Here is a 23,026-nt window from a genome sequence, read left to right on the forward strand (position 1 = left end):
GTTAGAGCAATTATGACGTGGGTAGCGACTTATGGTGAGCCGTCGGGTAGCTCTCTAAACGAACGTAAGTCACAAGTTATGTTCATTGGCACGGGTCTTCCCGTGGAGTGCGTTACACCTCTCACCACCGTTGATACCATTCGCTGTTTGGGAATAGATTTTTCATCTGATCTCCGGCGTTCAGCCACCATCAACAGCCGACACTTCCTTTTAATGATCAGAGCAGGTCTTACGGACCATCGATCCATAGATATTCTCCAACGAGCTCGATATGTCAATACATATATCGCATCCCGAGTTCCCCATGCAGCACAAGTTCAACCTTTCCCGCTTAATTTGGCACGTTGCATGTTGGCGGCGATGGCATCCTTCGTCAGCTCTGGGCTGTTGTTCAAAGTTAACTATGCAACCCTTACTCTTCCCCGTGAACGAGGTGGGATAGGTGTGTTTCACGTGCCAGATAGAGCTTGCGCCCTATTAGTCAGCTCCCAGATGACGGTATGGACACGTTGCCCAACGAGCCTCACTGGTCTCCTCCTGTCGGCATATACGCCGACCTTACTGTCAGCCCCAGTGTTAATCTCGGATGTTCCGGAACAGTTCCATTGTACAGGGTAAGTCACCTAACATTACCGCTGGATATATTTCGTAAACCACATCAAATACTGACGAATCGTTTCCACAGACCGAACGTGAGGAGAGGGGCTAGTGTAATTGGTTAATACAAACAATAAAAAATGCACGGAAGTATGTTTTTTAACACAAACATACGTTTTTTTAAAAATTGAATCCCGTTAGTTTTGTTTGCACATCTGAACATATAAACAAATACGTAATCAGTGCCGTTTGTTGCATTGTAAAATGTTAATTACATCCGGAGATATTGTAACCTAAAGTTGACGCTTGAGTACCACTCCTCCACTGTTCAATCGTGTGTATCGGAGAGCACCGAATCACGTAGGAATCCAAAGGGAACGGTGATGGACCTTAGGTACAGAAGAGACTGGAACAGCACTTTACGTCCACATGCTAACACCTTTTTATTGGTCTATTTCACTGACGCACATGTACATTACCATAAGGGGTGAGGTACACGTACACACATGGTTTCCGTTTTCAATTACGGAGTGGAATAGAGTGTGTCCCGACATGTCAGGCGAATAGATGTTCAATGTGGTGGCTATCAATCGCTGCACACAACTGCAATCTCTGGCGTAATGAATGTCGTACACGCCGCAGTACATCTGGTGTAATGTCGCCGCAGGCTGCCACAATACGTTGTTTCATATCCTCTGCGGTTGTAGGCACATCACGGTACACATTCTCCTTTAACGTACCCCACAGAAAGAAGTCCAGAGGTGTAAGATCAGGAGAACGGACTAGCCAATTTATGCGTCCTCCACGTCCTATGAAACGCCCGTCGAACATCCTGTCAAGGGTCAGCCTAGTGTTAATTACGGAATGTGCAGGTGCACCATCATGCTAATACCACATACGTTGACGCGTTACCAGTGGGACATTTTCGAGCAACGTTGGCAGACCATTCTGTAGAAACGCGATGTATGTTGCAGCTGTTTGGGCCCCTGCAATGAAGTGAGGACCAATGAGGTGGTCGCCAATGATTCAGCAACATACATTTACAGTCTACGGTCGCTATCGCTCTACCTGTCTGAGCCAGCGAGGATTGTCCACGGACCAGTAATGCATGTTCCGTAGATTCACTGCCCCGTGGTTTGTGAAACCCGCTTCATCAGTAAACAGTTAGAACTGCAACGCATTCTCTGTTAATGCCCATTGACAGAATTGCACTCGATGATTAATGTCATCACCATGTAATTGCTGATGTAGCGACACATGAAACGGGTGAAACCGGTGACGATGCAGTATGCGAATGACACTACTTTGACTCAGTCCACAGGCTCTCGCCATGTCCCGTGTACTCATTGGGGTTCATGGCAACAGCAGCTAACACACAAACTGCACCCGCTTCTCCTGTGACGGGCCTGTTCCGGACCCCTTTGCTACGACATACCTGTTGCATACAGTTGGCGGTAGAAGTTTTGCAATGTGCGGCACGTTGGATGCTCTCTGTCCGGGTACCGTTCTGCATACACCCTGCAGGCTTCAGCTGCATTTCGTCGACACTCGCCATAGATGAGTATCATCTCCGCCTTTTCAGAGTTCGAATGCACCATGGTCACAGTTCCTACAACACTACACTATTATAGACGTCTGGTAACACGGTGTACTACAGTTGGTCTGCGTGCGGAGACGAATGCAGAATAACAATAGCAGCAAGCGCTACTTGCGGACACTGCGACAGCTAGACCAAACCACAACAGTGCACTACAGCCACACTCGTAAACACGGTCGTCATCGTAAACATGTCGCTGCAGATGCTGCTCGCCGACCGTGGCCCGTGTTTGTTACAACACGCAACTGAACGTCGGAGGTTTCAAGCGTCAACTTTAGATTACAATACCTCCGGATGTAATCAACATTTTACAATGCAACAAACGGCACTGATTACGTATTTGTTTATATGTTCAGATGTGCTAACAAATCTAACGTGGTTCCATTTAAAAAAAACGTAGGTTTGTGTTAAAAAACATACTTCCGTGCATTTTTTTTATGGTTTGTATTAAACAATTACACTAGCCCCTCTCCTCAAGTTCGGGCTGTGGAATCGGTTCGTCAGTATTTGATGTGGTTTACGAAATATATCCAGCGGTAACGTTAGATGACTCACCCTGTATAAGATGCTTCTTTCTTGAACTTAGTTATTTACGCCTCACCTTACCAAGACAGCTTTTACTCAAGACAGAGGCAGTATACAATGTCCTCCAATTAGGTCGTCCACCTAACCCGATTGAACAAAAGTTGCCCCAGGTTGACTGGCGTCATGTATGGTGCACGGTGTTCGTCTGTTGCCTTGACACGAATGTTCAATCTGTGTGGTACCTAGCTGTCAATGGTAAGCAAATCAACCAATCTCGCCTTAATCGTACCCACCTCGCCAATCACCTCTATGTTCCACGTGTGGAGTGCCAGACAATGACGAACATCGGTTCGTTTGTGGACCGGCGGCGGAGGTTTGGCAATTGATTCGTCGTATTGTGGCTTTTCTAACGCGGGACATTCCGGATCGGATTACTCCCCTTTCATTATTATTTCCGGAACGTGATTATTTTCCTCGGACAAAGACCAATGCTGTGAATAGGATTCGCGGACATGCCATTCACTACCTATTTGGAGAAACTGTAGACTCTTTACTCGATTTTTGGACATACCTCAATGACCGCCATTATGTCGTTGTCCGTCACCCAAAATACAGACAATTTTTCTCGAACTTCCTTGGGAGTGCTTTCCACGACCCGCCTCGCAGCTGGAATGTGTTAAGCCAAGAGAGAATAAGGTTTCCTGTTTGAACCAATGAACATTTCTGAGCAATTTAACGGAACACATCAATTTCGAGAAGATGTGACTCAACGTATTACTAGCGGGACGCAGAAGGCCTCTGATCAATTACCTAAAAAAGGGTGAAAAGCGGCGGTGGCACTAAGTTTCTTTTTTTTTTAAAATTCCGTTTTCCTGAGGGGCTTTATGAAAAAAAGATGGATAGAGCGTAAAAAAAACAAAAAAAAATAAACAAAAAATATAGATAGCTGAGTGGTAAGCGTGACGGATTGCTGCCCTACGGATCCGGGTTCGATTCCCGGCTGTGTCAGAGATTTTCTCCTCTCAGGGACGGGATGTTGTGTTGTCTTCATTATCATTTTATCCCCATCCGGCGCGCAGGTCACCCAAGGTGGCGTCGAATGTAGTAAGACCTGCCTCGAAGCGGCCGGACCTACCCCGCAAGGCACCTCCCTGCCAGTGACGGCAAACGCTCATTTCCACTTTTTGTTCTATGTTGTATTTTATGATCTGTGGCGCCATTGAATTAGTAGACTGTTCTGTCTGGCACCACTGGCCCAGGTGTAATACCGACTAGCCCTCTTGCGCCCCATTGCAAATATCTATGAGGAGGAGCTGGTATATGTGGGCTGTGTCCTTAGAAGGTTTTTGCTTACCGATACATATGCGGGGTTCGCTGGCTCGAGGGTGAGACACGAAGTTTGGGGATTGGTGATAGCATCGCGACAAGACGTGGTCACGAGGTCCGAGTGGCCAAAGCCACGAGCTGTGCTAGGAGTGCCTGCTTAGAGAGAAGATACCGAAGTAATACATCAGGATCAGCGTCGACTACAAGAAGCAAGCCTACATCCCGTCGGTTGGTGGGCAACATTCGTGTCGGACGACCTCTCGTGGCCTAGCTGCCCTCTTCTACCTGGCTTTCATTGGTACCACTCACTAACCGCTGCGACGCACCGTGGATCCATGGAACTGATTTCTGATACAGGGGAGTAACATTCCGTAATCCTCTAGGTGATTTGTGTCATACTCTACCTGCCCTCATTATGTTCTGGTTTGTACCCCACCCTCAGAGTTTTACTCGGTCTTTTACTTTGGTCGTAAATATAGGCCGTAGTATTATACTAAGACACTACTATAATACATAGCACTCTGTCTTCCGGTCTCGAGAGGCAGGTCACGAGAGGCCTTCCGGGGCCATCCGACCGCCGTGTCATCCTCTGTGGTTAGGAGGGGCGTGGTGTCAGTACACCGGTCGTAAGATGGTATTCTTGACCGAAGCCGCTATTATTGAGTCGAGTAGCTCCTCAATTGGCATCACGAGGCTGAGTTCAACCCAAAAAAGGGCAACAGCGCATGGCGGCTCGATGGTCACCCATCGAAGTGCCGACCACGCCCGACAGATCTTAGCCGGCCGGTGTGGCCGTGCGGTTAAAGGCGCTTCAGTCTGGAACCGCATGACCACTACGGTCGCAGGTTCGAATCCTGCTTCGGGCATGGATGTGTGTGATGTCCTTAGGTTAGTTAGGTTTAAGTAGTTCTAAGTTCTAGGGGACTGATGACCACAGAAGTAGTGCTCAGAGCCATTTGAACCATTTTTGACAGATCTTTAATTCGGTGATCTCATGGGAACCGGTGTATCCACTGCGGCAAGGCTGTACTAATACACTAGAAGTTTGAAAATTTGTTCTGCTATTGTACTGCCTTTTCTTTCTGGTTTATACCCTATCATTAATGTTCTAATCAGTTCCGGGTCGTAAATACAGCCGGAACAATTGTACTAAGGCACAGGTTGCCGTTAAACAAACAGGGGTCCTGTGGTTAGGTTTAGACGTTAATCGGTCCAATTCTTTGATTGTAATTGCATTTTTCAGTCATTAGTTATAGTCTGAACAACCTGTTGTACTAAGCTGTGCTTTGCTGAGTTTGAAAGACCGGGTCATTATTGGTGTATAGTATCTGGATCTTGCGGTTCCACCGAGTGAGTTCTCTTCTAATAAGTAATGCTTTAAGACGCTCCTTCAGAGCGATCTTAATAACTGATAATAACTTTAACTTTGAAAATATTAACAGCCAACTGTCACCAGGGCTTTAGTCAAAATAAGGTTGTCAAAAGGAACGGGTTGGGATCCAGTTGCACCTTGGTTTCCGATTGGAATTAAGAGGTTGGTTGCTTTGAAGTAAGCCTTACCACTGTTATATTGTTTCCTAATCTGTTTAACCTTTAAGCACTGGTGTGCATCTTAACCCCGAACCTTTCGACATACAGCTTTCAAATTAACTGAGTAACTGAATCACTTTTGTCATCAGTGGTGATAATATAGTTTTTATGTGTTGCAGAAGGCCATTTAATAAGAAAGACTGTCCAGCGCGGTAGTAAACATCGCTGTTTCACCCGATAACGAGCGGGCTGCAGGTACGGCCCTCTTGTAATCTTAGTCATATTGTTTAATGTTCTGATTTCTTTTGCAAAAGCTTATTCACCTTAAGGTTTAATGTCAAAACAAATTTCCAATTTTTTTTTTCATTTTGTGAAAACATCCAAAATTTGTGGTTATATATTGTTAAATAAAAAGGTTGTGTGAAAAGAAAGGTATTTTCGTTGGTCCACCCTTCCGCGTTTTCCTTAATTCCTTCACACTGTTGCACTTATTTCGATACATGGTTCAGGTTTCATCGCGCTACGTGACATGGTAGTGAAAGGTCAAGCAAAATTTCCTTTCGTCCTTACGTGTTGCACACCAATGTAGCATCAGATACAAAAGTAGAACGCATTGTATGTAACGCCGTAATACTTCTGTTAAAGTTATAGTTTTCCATGCTTATTAAATACTATAAAATATAGTGTAAACATTATCTTCGTTGAAGTTCGTTGGATCTGGTGATAATTAGGAAGTCTAAGAATTTTTAACATGTTGCAGCCCTTTCAGCAACTGTGATAAATTAATATGTCGAAAATCCACCTCATTTGCGAAGTCTTACTGGTCTTTACCCAGGCTTCAACTACAGTAATGTAGCCTTCTTCATAAGCATAAAATAAACTAATACATGCCAGAATAAGGCACGGTCTAACATAAAAAGTTAAAGTACCGTGGTACCATATCAAGCTACGTTACTTAGCTGAGAAACAGCCTCGGCACTACTTCGTGGAAAGCGATCCATTATCCGCGGACGCTGCTTTGGAACGTAGCCTCCTCTGCTAACCGACCGTCCTGTCAGATAGAACCCCACTAGGAACAACGGTAAGCCTGAGGAAGATACTCCTGAGGGTTTGGAGCACAGCGCTGTTTCGAAGTGTATCATGGACAACAACAACCAAAAGGGAGAATGTTGGTGTGCTATGGAAATATGTTGAAAATTACTTGGACTGACAAAAAAATCTGGGGTTCACTGCAGAATCAGCGAGGGGAACAAAATCTGGAGAGAGCACTGACAAAAAGAGCGGGCAGGGTGATAGGGCTTTGTTACCGTCCACGGAATATCACTTTAGCTGAAACTTCAAACGCTTTTTGGTAGAGCAACATAATAAATGAAAAGCAATCTGTTGCTGATATACAATATAAGCATTTTAATGCTTTTCATTTACTACCGAGGAATAACTTCCTTGGTGCGTGAGGAAGCTGTAGAGTATTAAGGACTGTAGGAGAAAACAGAGATGAAATATATACAACAAATAACTGTGAGTGTACTGCTGTGAGACGAAGAGGCTGCCTCGGAAGAAGATATCTTGGTGGGCCACATCAAACTGTATGGAATCTTTACGACTGAAAACAAGAACTCGAAATACTTTAACAACGTAGTACTTTACAGTAAATTGGATCTTCTACTCATCACTATATCAGTATTTTACTTAGCAGTACCTTCTGAAATCAGGTTGGAGACTACGTCTGTGCGAAGGATTTAACTGGATAAGGAGTTACTTTTTTCAGTCATCTATACCCCCACAATGAAAAGTCAGTCTGTCGGCTAATTTGTTCTTATTGGGGGATCTTTCCCTTATTGCCTTGCCTTATGCAGCTACCAGTTTACTGACAAATCACGTCGGGTTTATCGTTGAGGTCAGGTATGATAAGCCTGGTTAAGGACACCTTTGCTCCTCAGTTGCAACTTACATTGCTTACTGCAAAGACGGGTTTCCAGTTTTCTGCGGATGAGTGTGTTTGTTCAATCGTTCTATCAGTATTTTTAATTTGCCTGCTCTCCATATGGGAAATAGCATCCTATACTATAGAGACTGAGTGGGATTTTTGGGCCTCATTTCTGACGCGAAATTATCGTGGTTGCCACATCTGAGCTAGATGAAAGCCAGAACCCTGAAGTCACCGAATCTCTTCAAGTGCCTCAGCTACATGTAACAGAGAGCGGACAGGGCACGTTTCCTCCAATTTTATAGGCCTTCCGGGCGTTCGCGGCTGCACTACAAGTACACGGTGTATTGATAAGCGAGGCCATCTTATTTACAAGTCATCGACACTGTCCACCACTGTTCACTCCGAGGCGCCTGGACACTTCCCTTATTGATAGCCCTCACTGCCGCCAAGTTACGGATAAAAACCAGGTCCCCAATCTTTCCCGAAAATGGTCTACGACCCTTGTTATATCGAAGCTGCCGGTGGGCTACCCGGATATTCTGTGTGCCCCTTTGCCAATTCTCATTGAGGCTCTGAGGGTTGGTGGACGTTGGTAAGAGGTTGTTTGTACTCCACAAGTTTGATAACGGAGAATTAATGGTATAGGCAAACATTAACACCAGGTTGTCACCCTAGTTGCCTCATGTTTGGCCGTATTTAACGCCTGATTGAACCAGGGCAAGGTGATATCCCATCTAGCTGGTGACCGGGTATGGTAGATGGTTAGGCCTGTTTCCAACTTCCGATTAACTCTTTTGGCAGATGACGCCTTAGGATGATAACAAGGCGTGGTGGTAATATGTCTAATACCCTGATTGAAGCGGAAGGCCTTAAACACACTAGACAAAATGCGGGAGCATTGTCGCTTGCCAGTGATTTCGGTGGTCCGAACCACGATATGACCTTCGACAATTGCTGAGTAGTGATTACCACAATAACCTCCCCGAGTAGGAAGCATCCACGATAACCAAGATGTAAAGGTTCCTTTCTTTGTCCGGGGTACTGTTCAATATAGTCGATAAAAACTTTATCGAGGGGATACTGATCCCTCTGCGAGTGTAGAAGCCCACAAGACACCCCGGAATCAGGCTTCGCCCTTTTTCAGAGATCACACTGCGAAACCAATCGCCTAATGTCGCGATAAAGAGAGGGATACACAAAATATTTGCGGATGCTGGCCAAGATCTTATACAGGCCCAAATGGACGCCAAAAACAGAGTCGTGATAATACCGGAAAACCATCGGTACTAAGTCAATTGGCAAACACACAGTCCATTGCCGATCCCCACTACCCTGCTTACACAGTTTCCCTTGTTGGAGGCAATAACCCGGCGCCGAAACCCCAGCCATGGCCCTTTCTCGAATCGGACCACAACACGGGTTCTGCAGCCTGCTTCTCCTTAAGCCCACCAAACAGGTCAATGAGGTCGACAAAACAGCCCCAACACTAATGTCTGGTTCGCCTTGCTCCTGACCTTCCTGGTAGTTGGGTGTAAATATACGACTCAGAGCATCAGCAACTGCTTTATCCGAGCCTTTAATATGTCTGACTTGAAAACGAAAGGCAGATATACGGACTGCCCAACGTGCAATTCGGCCAGTCTTCCTCGGCCTCGCCAAGACCCAACCTAATGCTTGGTCATCCGTCCCTAATACAAATTCTTTGTGCTCCAAATAAAAACAAAACTTTCCCAAGGCAAAAACAACGTCAAGAGCCTCTAATTCATATACAGAATAGTTGGATTCAGGAGCAGTCAATCGCCATGAGGCATAAGCTAGAGGTCGCCTCTCCTCTTCATGTTCTTGAAGTAAATCTGCTGCTGGTATGACAGACATCGGTCTATACCACAAACATACTATTAAAGTCCGGCACAGCCAACAACGGGGGATTAGTAATTGCAGTCTTGATCTGTGCAAAGACTCGCTGCAGATTTCCTCCCCATACGAAATGGCTATTCTTCTTCCGAAGATCATTAAGGGGGGCTGCGAGATGAGCGAAATTGGCAATGAATTTAAGGAGGAAATTCACCAAGCCAATGAAGCGAGCGACATCTTTCTTATTCTGGGGAGGGAGAAAATCCCGTAAGGCCTTGATTGTATCCTGGTCGATGCTTATGCCTTTTTCCGATACCACATGGCCTAAGAAAGAAATCTGTTGTTGACACAAGGTAAACTTAGGTGGTTTGACGGTGAGGCCAGCCGAACCCAATCTTAGGAAAACCTGCTCCAGGTGAACAGGGTGTTTCTCAAAGATGCGACTGTAGATAACTACGCCATCTAAATAGTTGTAGACACAGACTAACTTCAAGTCCCCTAAGACCTCATCCAACAAACAGGACAACAAAGTGGCACCAGTGGCCAACCCAAAAGGGATCCTGTTCAACTCAAATTCCAATAAGTGCAAGACACTGTCAAAGGCTTGGATGACTCGGCAAAGGGGATCTGGTAATATGCCTGATTGAGGTCTAAGATGCTGAGTACATTAGCACCAGCAAACCAGGTAAAGCAATAGTGCAAATCGGGCAAGAGAACCGACTCCACCTTTTTGTTAAGCCTCCGGTAATCAACTACCATACGAAAATCGCTACTCTTGTCTTTTGGCACTAGAAATTCAGGCAAAGCATAGGGCATCTAACCTATTTTAGCTCTCATAATCTTCATCTTCGGTGGAGGGGTATGACGGACGGGCACGCTATCAATTAATAGGATGTCATGAATCTCTGTCTCCCCCAGCTTATCCGATAGGACCTGAGGATAGCGCTCCAAGAACTGGTTAAGAGCCTGCACTTAATGCACCATAAGACAACCCGTGTCAGCCTGCGCATTGCACACACAGCTCACATTCCCTGCACAAGACCGCTGGCACGAACACACAGAGAGACGGTGGTGAGGCGCAAACTTAAAATAAAAGACTCTCCCGTCATAATCGAACATTAAACCGGCATGCTGGATGAAATCACACCCGCCCAACAAAGGGACCCTCAAATTCTTAGCTATGAAAATTCTATGAGGCCATGAGAAATTATCGACGTGCAAACCACCCCCGCACCTCCCCTATTAGAGGTAACTCTCGCCCATCGGCGACCCGACATCTCTGAACCGTAGACAGCGGAGACGAAAACTTGCACAAATTTGTAATTTGTAGATTCCAGCTATCAGTTGTCCTTTTTTAAATTTTATTGTGCAAGTCTAGATTTTGTCTGGAAGCCAGCCATTCTCAATGCACTATTATTTTTGCTCAATGCATGGAATGCCTGTTGGTCAGGCTTCATCCAAAGTTCATGAATTACGACACAGGCTTCTGTTTTTTTTCTAATTGAAAGACGCATCTGAGAGAATTTTAACGATATGCAGTGTATGGAATAAGATCGAATAACAGCGCAGCAAATACTGACCCGCTGTCAAGAGAAAGGCTGCACATAATTCTGCCCTGTTATACGAATACTAAATGAAAGCGAACACGTATCTCTGGTATGGTTCTTCCCTTTATCTATGCATTTTTGAAGCCCATGAATCAGTGTTATGTCGTTACTGCAATCAGATCGAGTATCGATTATGCCGAATTTCACCAACCAACTAGAATAGCGTTGCTGTTGTAGGCCGAGGAGAATCCAGATCATGCCAAGCACTGCCTTTACAAAAATTATAAACTGCAAGTGTGGACAATAAAAGACACCAAGTAAAAGGAAGAGCAATTAATGAAATAAATGAAGCTAAAATTTTAGCGGCAGTTAGACACAACGCAAATGTCTTACGAGGCATCTCGGAATTACTAGACGGACCAACCAAACGAGTGATTTGCGAGCATTGCATTCCATAGCATTTCCTCCTCTTCACGTTTAACTGCATCTACAGCTTAATGGCAAAGACTTCCACAATTGGTTGAAGTTTCCCAAATGTTATTCACCAAAAGTGCAAAGAAATTTGTCGTGTCCATACAACATTTTGTTTGAGAAAGAATCATCGTTTACAAACCATGGGCAAATCAATCTTCGCAGTATGCACTAACTGTAAGTTAAAAGTCTACGCTGACGTTCACAACTTATTTTTATCGTTTATAGTCACCAAATTACAACATCGCCTTTTTTTCTAATGGAACTATGTACTACTTCTATGGCAGTTGAAAGAAGCTTCTAAGGGAACTTCAACGACATAACATCCATAGGACTTGATCAAACAATATCCAGATAATAGCGTTACAAGCCATTGCCCCACAGTCAGCAGACGAGGTTCCACGAATGTCTGCCCTATAATACCAAATGTACTCAAACACTTAACTCAGGAGCAGTTCGTGTGTTTTTTATCACGGCTCTCATACCAAGTGCTCAATATGTTGACCTTGAGCATTTGCTATACGCTATAAAGTGTTTCTTGGGAAACAGCACTGCACGTTGAGTGTCATCTGGAGTTAAAGGCAGCACGGGCCCGAGTGATAGGGCATTTCAAGGCTTTGGGAGTCGTCGGTGTTTCATAATAGTGTAGACCTCTCTTGTCATAACTGTCGCCACAGATAAAAGAACAGCAGTGTTAAGTCTGCTCACCGGCCGGAGTGGCCGAGCGCTTCTAGGAGCTACAGTCTGGAACCGCGCGAGCGCTGCGGTCACAGATTCGAATCCTGCCTCGGGAATGGGTGTTTGTGCTGTCCTTAGGTTAGTTAGGTTTAAGTAGTTCTATGTTCTAGGGGACTGATGACCACAGCAGTTAATTCCCATAGTGCCCAGAACCATTTGAACCATTTGTTAAGCTTGCTGAGTGTGCAGACCATTTCGTGTTTCCTGATCGACGGTCGATGCTGTCCACTGTCACTTGACGAAAACCGCACCTCGTTATCGGCGACTATGAGCGATAAAAATTATTTACGAACGAGAGGAAATTCGCCATATTGTCCACTACAATTTTGGGAAAAAATCACATCGACATACTTATTGATTGTGGATATGTTCCTAGAGTGGTCTGTCTTACTTACCTCCTTCTATGCTTTACTTCAAACAAAGAAAGTAACTACAAAATATTCAAATTTTTTTGCTGTTTCGAAGATTGCAAGGATCTATATTATTAATATAACGAGGAAGGGTGAAGGAGAGACTTTCTTCATGGGGGCAGTAGAACGGTGGAAAAGACAGAAAGTTGTGTCCTTTGGGACGAAAGCCGCCAGGAGGTCTCCAGAGGCAGAAGTTAGCCGCGGTTCGTGCACAAGACACGAGATGTCATTAACAGCCAGCAGGTGGTCTTTGGTGATATTCGACAAAGCTCTGGGGCACTCAACTCAAGCTGAAGCTGTAGTCATAGGTGATAGGTCTTCTTCCATTTCGAAGACTCCGTCTCCGTCGAAGTCTCTGTCTGTGTCTCCGTCTGTTGTTGGCCAATTTAGCTCATAGCTCTTACGCTGCAATATTTGTATGGTCGCTAGTCTCGAAAGCAAAGGTGGTTGCCGTTTCCTGTACCATACAAGGGAACTGAGTGCCACCTCTGTAACTTCAAAGGCGCGGAAAGGACTTTTATTAACTGATAATGCTGTAGCTACGGTTGAGATACGTTCACGTGAGATACCGTGTTTGCTGAGAATTTATCATCGTAATATGAATCAGTGATCTATTATTTCCCAATTCGTTGTATGTTAATGACTCAGGCCCATTGCAAATTTCCATACGGAAATTTGGTGGAAAACGATATAATAGTTACATGTACTCATCTTACCAACTCAATGCTATGAATATATTGCAAATAAGAGAACCTTCGACTGCGTAAAAATTAGACAAACATTCCTTCCTTTAACTGTTTCAGTTACCTTCCTCTTGATTAATTCTGTCTTTCGTAACTTTCTGCTGGAATGCATACTTAATTACTATTTATTTTCATTAATATCTCAGTAGCATAGTTAGTAAGAAACTTTTGTTTATTATCTTATTCATTTAAATGTTAGGCATCGTCTTATGCAGTGAGATTGAAAGTTGCCTTTCAGCGGTATTGTGTAAAGCATTATGTTCAGACCTCGGGTCAGTATCGACTAGTGATATGAATATAGCAAATTTTAGTTGCGGCGAGCCACTCTCATCCACCACTACCAATTGTTGGTAAGAACACGCGAGACAGTAGAGAGTTTACAACCGTAGAATACTGAAACAGAGAGTGTTAGTAGACTATGTACAGTATTTATTTCTGTCGTCAATAACTTCTGCTTCTGATCATACAGACATTATATTATTGAATACGACAAAATACCATAATCAAAAGAAACTCTGATAGCCGATAACTTCTTTTGAGATCAGTGTAAGGGCTTGTTTTGTGACATCTAGAGCTTGGTACATTATGAGGTTGCGATTTATATATTTCCTGCTTTAGCAAACATTACGGAAGGGCCTGTACGGGTATAGGACATACAAAGAGCGTTCTGTAAGAAACTCTATATAACTTTTTCTGGAAGCAGGTAGGCTTTATTCCGGATTCCAATGCATCGCGTTTTTACCTACTCCTTTGTCTACAAAACTTAATTTTCAACAAAATCTCCGTTCAATACGACGACCTTTCACCATCCTCCTGAGAGCGCCTGTAGGCCCGCAAAGTACCACTGTAATGTCAACATCGGAGTCAAGGTCTACCTGCATCAATAACCTCCGTATTATTCACGTACTGATTCCAGCCTTCGTTGCTCATTACGGTCTTCTGTCAGGCTGCGAGGAACCCAGAGGGCGCACATCTTTGAGAACCCCAACAGTTGAGCAGCGAGGAGTTTGATTGTGATCCGTCGAGCACCTCGAATGAGACAGTTCACACGTTCCAACGCTGCAGGAATCACAGACGTGCTCGGCCGACTAGCACGAGGGTACCGGCCGATGTGGCCAATCGGTTCTAGGGCCTTCAGTCCATAGCCGCGCTGCTGCTACGGTCGCAAGTTCGAATCCTGCCTCGGGCATGGATGTGTGTGATGCCCTTAGGTTAGTTAGGTTTAAGTACTTCTAAGTCTAGGGGACTGATGAAATCAGATGTTAAGTCCCATTTTGCTTAGAGCCATTAGAACCATTTTAGCACGCGGGCGATCTAGAGATCTTGACGTTTGCAATGACAGACGCCTTGCCCAACGACTCATCGGGCTTTTGTTCTCTGTCGGGGGCTCCGTATACATTCGGCAAGCGCCTATGAATACCTGCTATGCTATGGTTCTCCACCAAAGGAGACGTTCATCCGTTACAGACACTATTTTGACGGCTGCTTATAGCAACCACCCCCCCCCCCCCTTCAATCGTATCTTCATTAAACCATAGCGGCTGAAGCCGGAATAATCCATCTACATCTACATCCACATTTATACTCCGCAAGCCACCCAACGGTGTATGGTGGAGGGCACTTTACGTGCCACTGTCATTACCTCCCTTTCCTGTTCCAGTCGCGTATGGTTCGCGGGAAGAACGACTGCCGGAAAGCCTCCGTGCGCGCTCGAATCTCTCTAATTTTATATTCGTGATCTCCTCGGGTGGTATAAGTAGGGGTAAGCAATATATTCGATACCTCATCCAGAAACGCACCCTCTCGAGACCGGGACAGCAAGCTACACCGCGATGCAGAGCGCCTCTCTTGCAGAGTCTGCCTTTTGAGTTTGCTAAATATCTCCGTAACGCTATCACGCTTACCAAATAACCCTGTGACGAAACGCGCCGCTCTTTTTTGAATCTCCTCTATCTCCTCCGTCAAACCGACCTGGTATGGATCCCACACTGATGAGAAATACTCAAATATAGTTCGAACGAGTGTTTTGTAAGCCACCTCCTTTGTTGATGGACTACATTTTCTAAGGACTGTCCCAATGAATCTCAACCTGGTAACAGCCTTACCAATAATTAATTTTATATGATCATCCCACATCAAATCGTTCCGCACGCATACTCCCAGATATTTTACAGAAGTAACTGCTACCACTGCTTGTTCCGCTATCATATAATCATACAATAAAGGATCCTTCTTTCTATGTATTCGCAATACATTACATTTGTCTATGTTAAGGTCAGTCGCCACTCCCTGCACCAAGTGCCTATCCTCTGCAGATCTTCCTGCAATTCGCTGAAGTTTTGTAATGCTGCAACTACTCTGTATACTACATCATCATCCGCGAAAAGCCGCATGGAACTTCCGACACTATCTACTAGGTCATTTATATATATTGTGAAAAGCAATGGTCCCATAACACTCCCCTGTGGCACACGAGAGGTTACTTTAACGACTGTAGACGTCTCTTCATTGAGAACAACATGCTGTGATCTGTTTGCTAAAAACTCTTCAATCCAGCCACACAGCTGGTCTGATATTCCGTAGGCTCTTACTTTGTTTAACAGGCGGAAGTGCGGAACTGTAGCGAACGCTTTCCGGAAGTCAAGAAAAATGTCATCTACCTGGGAGCCTGTATCTAATATTTTCTGGGTCTCATGAACAAATAAAGCGAGTTGGGTCTCACACGATGGCTGTTTCCGGACTCTGTGTTGATTCCTACAGAGCAGATTCTGGTTTTCCAGAAATGACATGATACAAGAGACTTGCGGTACACGGCTGTTAGAAGGGGGGCAAATTCTTTCGCGTACTCTGTGTAGAATCGAATTGGTATCCCGTCAGGTGCAGTGGACTTTCATCTGTTGAGTGATTTCAGTTGCTTTTCTATTCCTTGGACACTTATTTCGATGTTAGCCATTTTTTCGCTGGTGCAAGGATTTAGAGATGGAGCTGCACTGCGGTCTTCCTCCGTGAAATAGCTTTGGAAAAAGGTGTTCAGTATTTCAGCTTTATGCGTGTCATCCTCTGTTTCAATGCCATCATCATCCCCGAGTGTCTGGATATGCTGTTTCGAGCCACTTACTGATTTAACGTAAGACCAGAACTTCCTAGGATTTTCTGTCAAGTCGGTACATAGAATTTTACTTTCGAATTCACTGAACGCTTCCCGCGTAGCCCTCCTTACGGTAACTTTGACATCTTTTAGTTTCTGTTTGTCTCAGAGGCCTTGGCTGCGTTTATACTTGCAGTGAAGCTCTCTTTGCTTTCGCAGTAGTTTTCTAACTTTGTTGTTGAACCACGGTGGATTTTTCCCGTCCCTCACAGTTTTACTCGGCACGTACCTGTCTAAAACGATTGCCTTGAACTTTTTCCATAAACACTCAACATTGTCAGTGTCGGAACAGAAATTTTCGTTTTGATCTGTTGGGTAGTCTGAAATCTGCCTTCTATTACTCTTGCTAAAAAGTTAAACCTTCCTCCCATTTTTTTAAATATTCCGATTTACTTCCATATTCAGATTCCCTGTTCTGCGCTTACAGAGTCGAAAAGTTCGGGTCTGTATTTTATCAGTAGATGCAAGATGTTTCCTCCACGAATCGCTTCTCTCTTTAATTGCTCGAGGTAATTTTCGGATAGTGCACTCAGTATAATGTCACTCTGTGCTCTGTCCCTACCACCCGTCCTAAACATCTGAGTGTCCCCGTCTATATCTGGTAAATTGAAATCTCCACCTAAGGCTATAACATGCTGGCAGAATTTATGTGACATTTATTCCAGATTAAGACAGTCCATTTTCTTAGCCTTTTTCGTCTCCTATTATATCCGTCCTGCTGTAATCTTATAGGCTTTTTAACCAGTGAGGTTTTTCCAATGAATGGGGAGTTGGCCCATCGCATTAACCCCTACCTGGAGGACCAGGTAATTTTTGCTCAAGGTTTTCTTCCTTTAGCCTTTGGTAATCCAATACCTAAACTGCAAGGCAGTAGTTGCTAGTTTTGGTCCACCCCGGGTATTTTATTTCCCCGGTACCCTCCATATCTGGTGGGCATTCCCCTATCCGCCACCTGGGGAGGCGCCCGATGGGAGACTAGCAACTCCACACGGGAAACAGGACAAAGAAATTAGATCAAGAATAAATTCTGGAAAGACGACAATCTCTTTATTGAATGGAATTCTCTGGGACAAACACTTAACAACTGATAACAAAATAAGGATTTTTAAAACAATAGTTAGAAGCATTATTACATATGGTTCAGAAGTGTGGACAACAAAATGGCAACTGAAATCAAAATTATTAGCCACAGAAATGGATTTCTGGAGACGTTCAGCAAGAATATCAAGACGAGAAAGAATAAGAAATGAAGTAATCAGAGACAAGATGAAATGTAAAGGTTCAATTATTGATTTCATCGAGCACAAATAACTTAAATGGTATGGACACATCAGACGAATGAAACAGGAAAGGCTACCAAAATGCGTAATCGACTGGGTACCAATTGGAAGAAGAAAAAGGGGACTACCACCTGATACATGGATACAGGGAGTTCAGTCAGCAATGAGGAAGAACAACATTCCTGAAGATTTATGGACAAATAGAGAAGAGTGGAGAACAATAATTAGTGACTTACTGTAATCTAGAATAGGTGCTGGAAAAATGTACTCACATTGTAAATCCAGAATAATAATAATATTCCAGATTATCTCTCAGTTGTTCTGCTACTAAGCTGCTTTGTCTGGAGGTCGGTAAAAGGAGCCAATTATTAACCTAGCTTGGTTGTTGAGTGTAACCTCCACCCATAATAATTCACAGGTACTATCCACTTCTACCTCACTACAGGATAAACTACTACTAACAGCGGCAAACACGCCACACCGGTTGCATGCAATCTATCCTTTCTAAACACCGTCTGCGCCTTTGTAAAAATTTCAGCAGAATTTATCTCTGGCTTCAACCAGCTTTCCGTACCTATGACGATTTCAGCTTCGGTGCTTTCTATCCATGATACCCCATAACAAACTCCGCATTTTTTTAAACCGAAATCGGCCGAGAAGGGAATGTGTTGAATTACTTACTGACCGTCCCTCGTATCTTCTATAAATCCTGTATAAATTCTCTGATATTGCTTCGTATAGATGAACAGGTATGCAGGCACTCTGCACAGTAGAGTTTTGTTCCGGCCAAAAGTCCGTTTTGATGCAATGGATAAAGAGTAATTAATCAATGATTTTTGAACGTAAGTCGGATTTTATTACTGAATGACCTATGGCTGCCTACTTCCTTCGTTCAGTACTGCATAAGAGTATTAGACACTGCGGGATAACAGGTGAGGTGTTTTAGGAGGACTGTGCCTTGGGCTGCATATGTGAACGACCTTTTGTTTATGTAAGTCTGCAAGCTTTCGTGGCCTTGTCACTAAAGTTAAAATCCTCTGGGTTCTTAGGCTGCGTCAAAAATTCCTTATAAAATAACCGCGTTTCGACCCCTATGCTGGGATCTTTTTCAGGTTGTTGCGGTGTCCACTATTGCTAGAATACTCTTACAATAGTGGACACCGAAACATCCTGAAGAAGATCCCAGCAGAATGGTCGAAATGTCAGTTACTTTAGAAGGAAATATGACGCGGTCTAATAGCCCAGAAGATTTTAACGGTAGTGACGGTCTGATTGTTCAGACCTATCACTCGATTCTCGGTTACGAAATACTCACCTACAGCTACATAGTAAAAGGTCCCTGGTCATTAACTGAGAATGATACAGAAAACATAGCAACTGGACCACGGTCATCTTTTCCAGTCGTCTAAGAATTTCTTTTATAGCCTATAAACGAGTAATTCTAACAATTTTTTGTATAGCGTTTCGAGATCGCAGATTTAATTCTGGCATTTCGTTCAACCGATCTCCAAACAAAGTATCTGGATACCTGTTCATTTTAAAAAGTGCCTCGTCAGATTAGTGGTTATGCTGGACGCACATGTTAAAGGAACGACATAATAATAAGGAAGCTTGTAAATTTGTATTATTTTACAAGTGTTGCATTTCTTTAAGAGAACAGAATGTTTCAGAATGCCAGTCACCAAAGTCTGTCTTTATGGAAACTGCTAATTAGATAGGCTGTATAATGTTCTCTCGTCACATATCAAAAATTAAAATACAATTCTTTTTGACAAACGTCTTCAGCGTTCTGAAGTGCTTGCCGCTTTTAATAATTTGGCTACGCGCTATCAAAGAACAAACTGTCATGGACGAATTCTGGCTAAAGAGATCAATCAGCTACACCTCATCTGCCACATCCAACTAATAAACATTGAATAAAGTGTACTTATGATCAGTGTTACCTCCTGTCAGATATCCTTTGTACCGAAGTATTCGAAAACCATCGGTTTGTTCGACAGATTGCTCTCAGGTTTCGTCTCATGTGCCCTAGAATTTGAACAACGATAAATTATAGAGCGAAAAAATTTCTCAATATGAAAAATCGTACATAGCTACAGTAGCAGAAAACAATAACCCCTTTTTATTCAAGGCGAATCCCATCCAAAAACTAATATGATCATCGTTTCTGTGATTTCCGCGGCAGTATTTCCTTTAGTTTGTTTACTCAGTTGACAGGCCGAACAAATATCTTTTTAGAAAAGAGTATGAGCTTTAAACAACACAAAAGAAGACTTATTTGTGGGAATGGTCTCAAAATTACTGCGCATGTTATCGTAAACCGGCTGTTTATATCCATCCTGCAACGAAATGACCATTCGACGTCGTCCTTAAAGCTAAATAGACGATTACTGAATGACAACCGCTGATTTCAGAAACATAACGAGTGAAGTCCAGTACAAAATACGCAGTTGAGAAAATTCTGAGGCCAATACCCGGGAGAAATATTTCCGCCACTACGATCGACGAAGGAAAGAAAGCGCAATCAAGACAGTTCCGTTCCCCCTGGAAATGTCTCATTCGATATTCAAACTAATGAGTTCATTTCTGGAAGATGGAAGAAAAACGCTTCTTCGAGGACTTCGTAATGACGTTAAATCGTTAACTGAAGGGGGAAGGGAAGAGCGTAGCATCTTTTTATATGTAAGTCGTAGTCACAGCAAGATTTCTGAACAAATGTTTAGTAATTTTCTTACTTCGCTCGTTTAATTGCTTGCCAAAGGTATAATTTTTGTCACAAAAATTGTAAGAAGTGTCAGCTCGGTTATTCACATTGAAACCAACAGAAATAATTCGGTACTGTCAAACAACATACAACGAATTGACTATATGAAATTTAAACAGTAGTATAAAAATCCATATCTGCAATGCAGTTCGAAACACTGCATCTCGCTTATTCGTGTAGTTGGTTTTCAGTGATACGTTTTCTAATAACACCGTTGACACTTTATCACTTACTGCAGTACGATCCATTTGACAATTATTTCAACTTCGAATAGCCGAACAAATCTCTATACATCCTATGCAATATAACAACATGATTCTGGCATGGACATACATCTGTTGGGTGTTATTAGAATTGCGCTCTACAAAACAACACTATGTGATGAAAAGTATCCGGATACCCCTGAAACATACGTTTTTCATATTGGGTGCATTGTGCTGCCACCTACTGCCAGGTACTCCTCATTAGTCATTAGACATCGTGAGAGAGCAGAATGTGGAGCTCCGTGGAACTCAGGGACTTCGAACGTGGTCAGGTAACTGGATGTCACTTGCGTCATAGTCTGTACACGAGATTTCCACACTCCTAAACATCCCTAGTCTACCTCGTGGTCTCGCGGTAGCGTTCTCGCTTCCCGAGCACGGGGTCCCGGGTTCGATTCCCGGCGGGGTCAGGGATTTTTCCTGCCTCGAGATGACTGGGTATTGTTGTGTCGTCTTCATCATCATCATTCATCCCCATTACGGTCGGAGGAAGGCAACGGCAAACCACCTCCGTTAGGACCTTGCCTAGCAAGGCGGTGCGGGTCTCCCGCATCGTTCCCCTACGCTCTGTAAAGAAGCATGGGACTTCATTTCATTTCATTCAAACATCCCTAGGTCGACTGTTTCCTATGTGATGGTGAAGTGGAAACGTGAAGGGACACGTACAGCAGAAAAGCACACAGGCCGACCTCTTCCGTTGACTGACAGAGATACCGCAGGCAGTTGAAGAGGGTCGTAATGTGTATTAGGCAGACATCTATCCAGACGATCACACAGGGGATTGCAAACTGTATCAGGATCCACTGCAAGTACTGTGACAGTTAGCCGGGGGGTAAGAGAACTTAGATTTCATGGTCGAGCAGCAGCTCATAAGCCATACATCACACCGGTAAATTCCAAACGACGCCTCGCTTGTTGTGAGGAGCATAGATACTGAACGATTGAACAGTGGAATAACGTTGTGTGGAGTGACGAATCACGGTACACAATGTGGCGATCCAGTGGCATGGTGTGGGTATGGTGAATGCCCAGTGAACGTCATCTGTCAACGTGTGTAGTACCAACAGTAAAACTCGGAGGCGGTGGTCTTATGGTGTGGACGTGTTTTTCATGGAAGGGGGCTTGCACTCCTTGTTTTTTTTTATGCGTGGCACTATCACAGCACAAGCCTGCATTGACGTTTTAAGCACCTTCTTGCTTACCACTGTTGAAGAGCAATTTGGGGATGGTGACTGCATCTTTCACACGATCGAGCACCTAATCATAATGCACGGCCTTTGGCGGAGTAGTTACACGACAATAACATCCTTGTAATGGACTGCCTTGCACAGAGTCCTGACCTGAATCCTGTGGAACAGCTTTGGGATGTTTTGGAACGCTGACTTCTTGCAAGGCCTCACCGACCGACATCGATACCTCTCCTCAGTGCAGCCATCTGTGAAGAATGGGCTCCATACCGCAAGAAACCTGTCAGCACCTGATTGAACATGTGACTGCGAGAGTGGAAGCTGTCATCAAGGCTAAGGGTGGGCCAACACCATATTGAATTCCAGCATTATAGGTGAAGGGCGTTACGAAGTTGTGAGTCATTTTCAGCTAGTTGTCTGGATACTTTTATCACATAATGTATGGGTCCATGGATTTGGCACACTACATAAATGATGTAATAAGTCGTAGTATTAGCAGTACTATCGGCAGCATTGGTAGGGGAAGAAACGTAAATGAATTTGTAAGAGAAAAATGGGAGGCGATGACTGCTGTTCGTTTGTTTGGTTGCTTCTTTTGCACATACTTAGAACCACATACCATTCTGTGTTAGTCCATTGTGTAATTTATATCGTTATAGAATACAAATGAAGCAGGCAAAAAGGAAAACAAACGTCTCAGAAAAGAAGATCGACAGGAAGTGCAAAATGAGTAAGCAGGGATGGCTGCAGGACAAATGTAAGGACGTAGAGGCTTATCTCACTAGGGGTTAGGTAGATACCGCCTACAGGAAAGTTAAAGAGACCAATAGAGAGGAGAGAACCACTTGTATGAATATCAAGAGCTCAGATGGAAACCCAGTTCTAAGCAAAGAAGGGAAAGCAGAAAGGTGGAAGGAGTATGTAGAGGGTCTATACAAGGGCGATGTACTTGAGGACAATATTATGGAAATGGAAGAGGATGTAGATGAAGATGAAATGGGAGATACAACACTGCGTGAAGAGTTTGACAGATCACTGAAAGACCTGAGTCGAAACAAGACCCCGGGAGTAGACAACAATCCATTACACCTACTGACGGCCTTGGCAGAGCCAGTC

This window comes from Schistocerca cancellata, chromosome 7, assembly GCF_023864275.1.
Source record: "Schistocerca cancellata isolate TAMUIC-IGC-003103 chromosome 7, iqSchCanc2.1, whole genome shotgun sequence".
NCBI classification, from domain to species: Eukaryota; Metazoa; Arthropoda; class Insecta; order Orthoptera; family Acrididae; genus Schistocerca; species Schistocerca cancellata.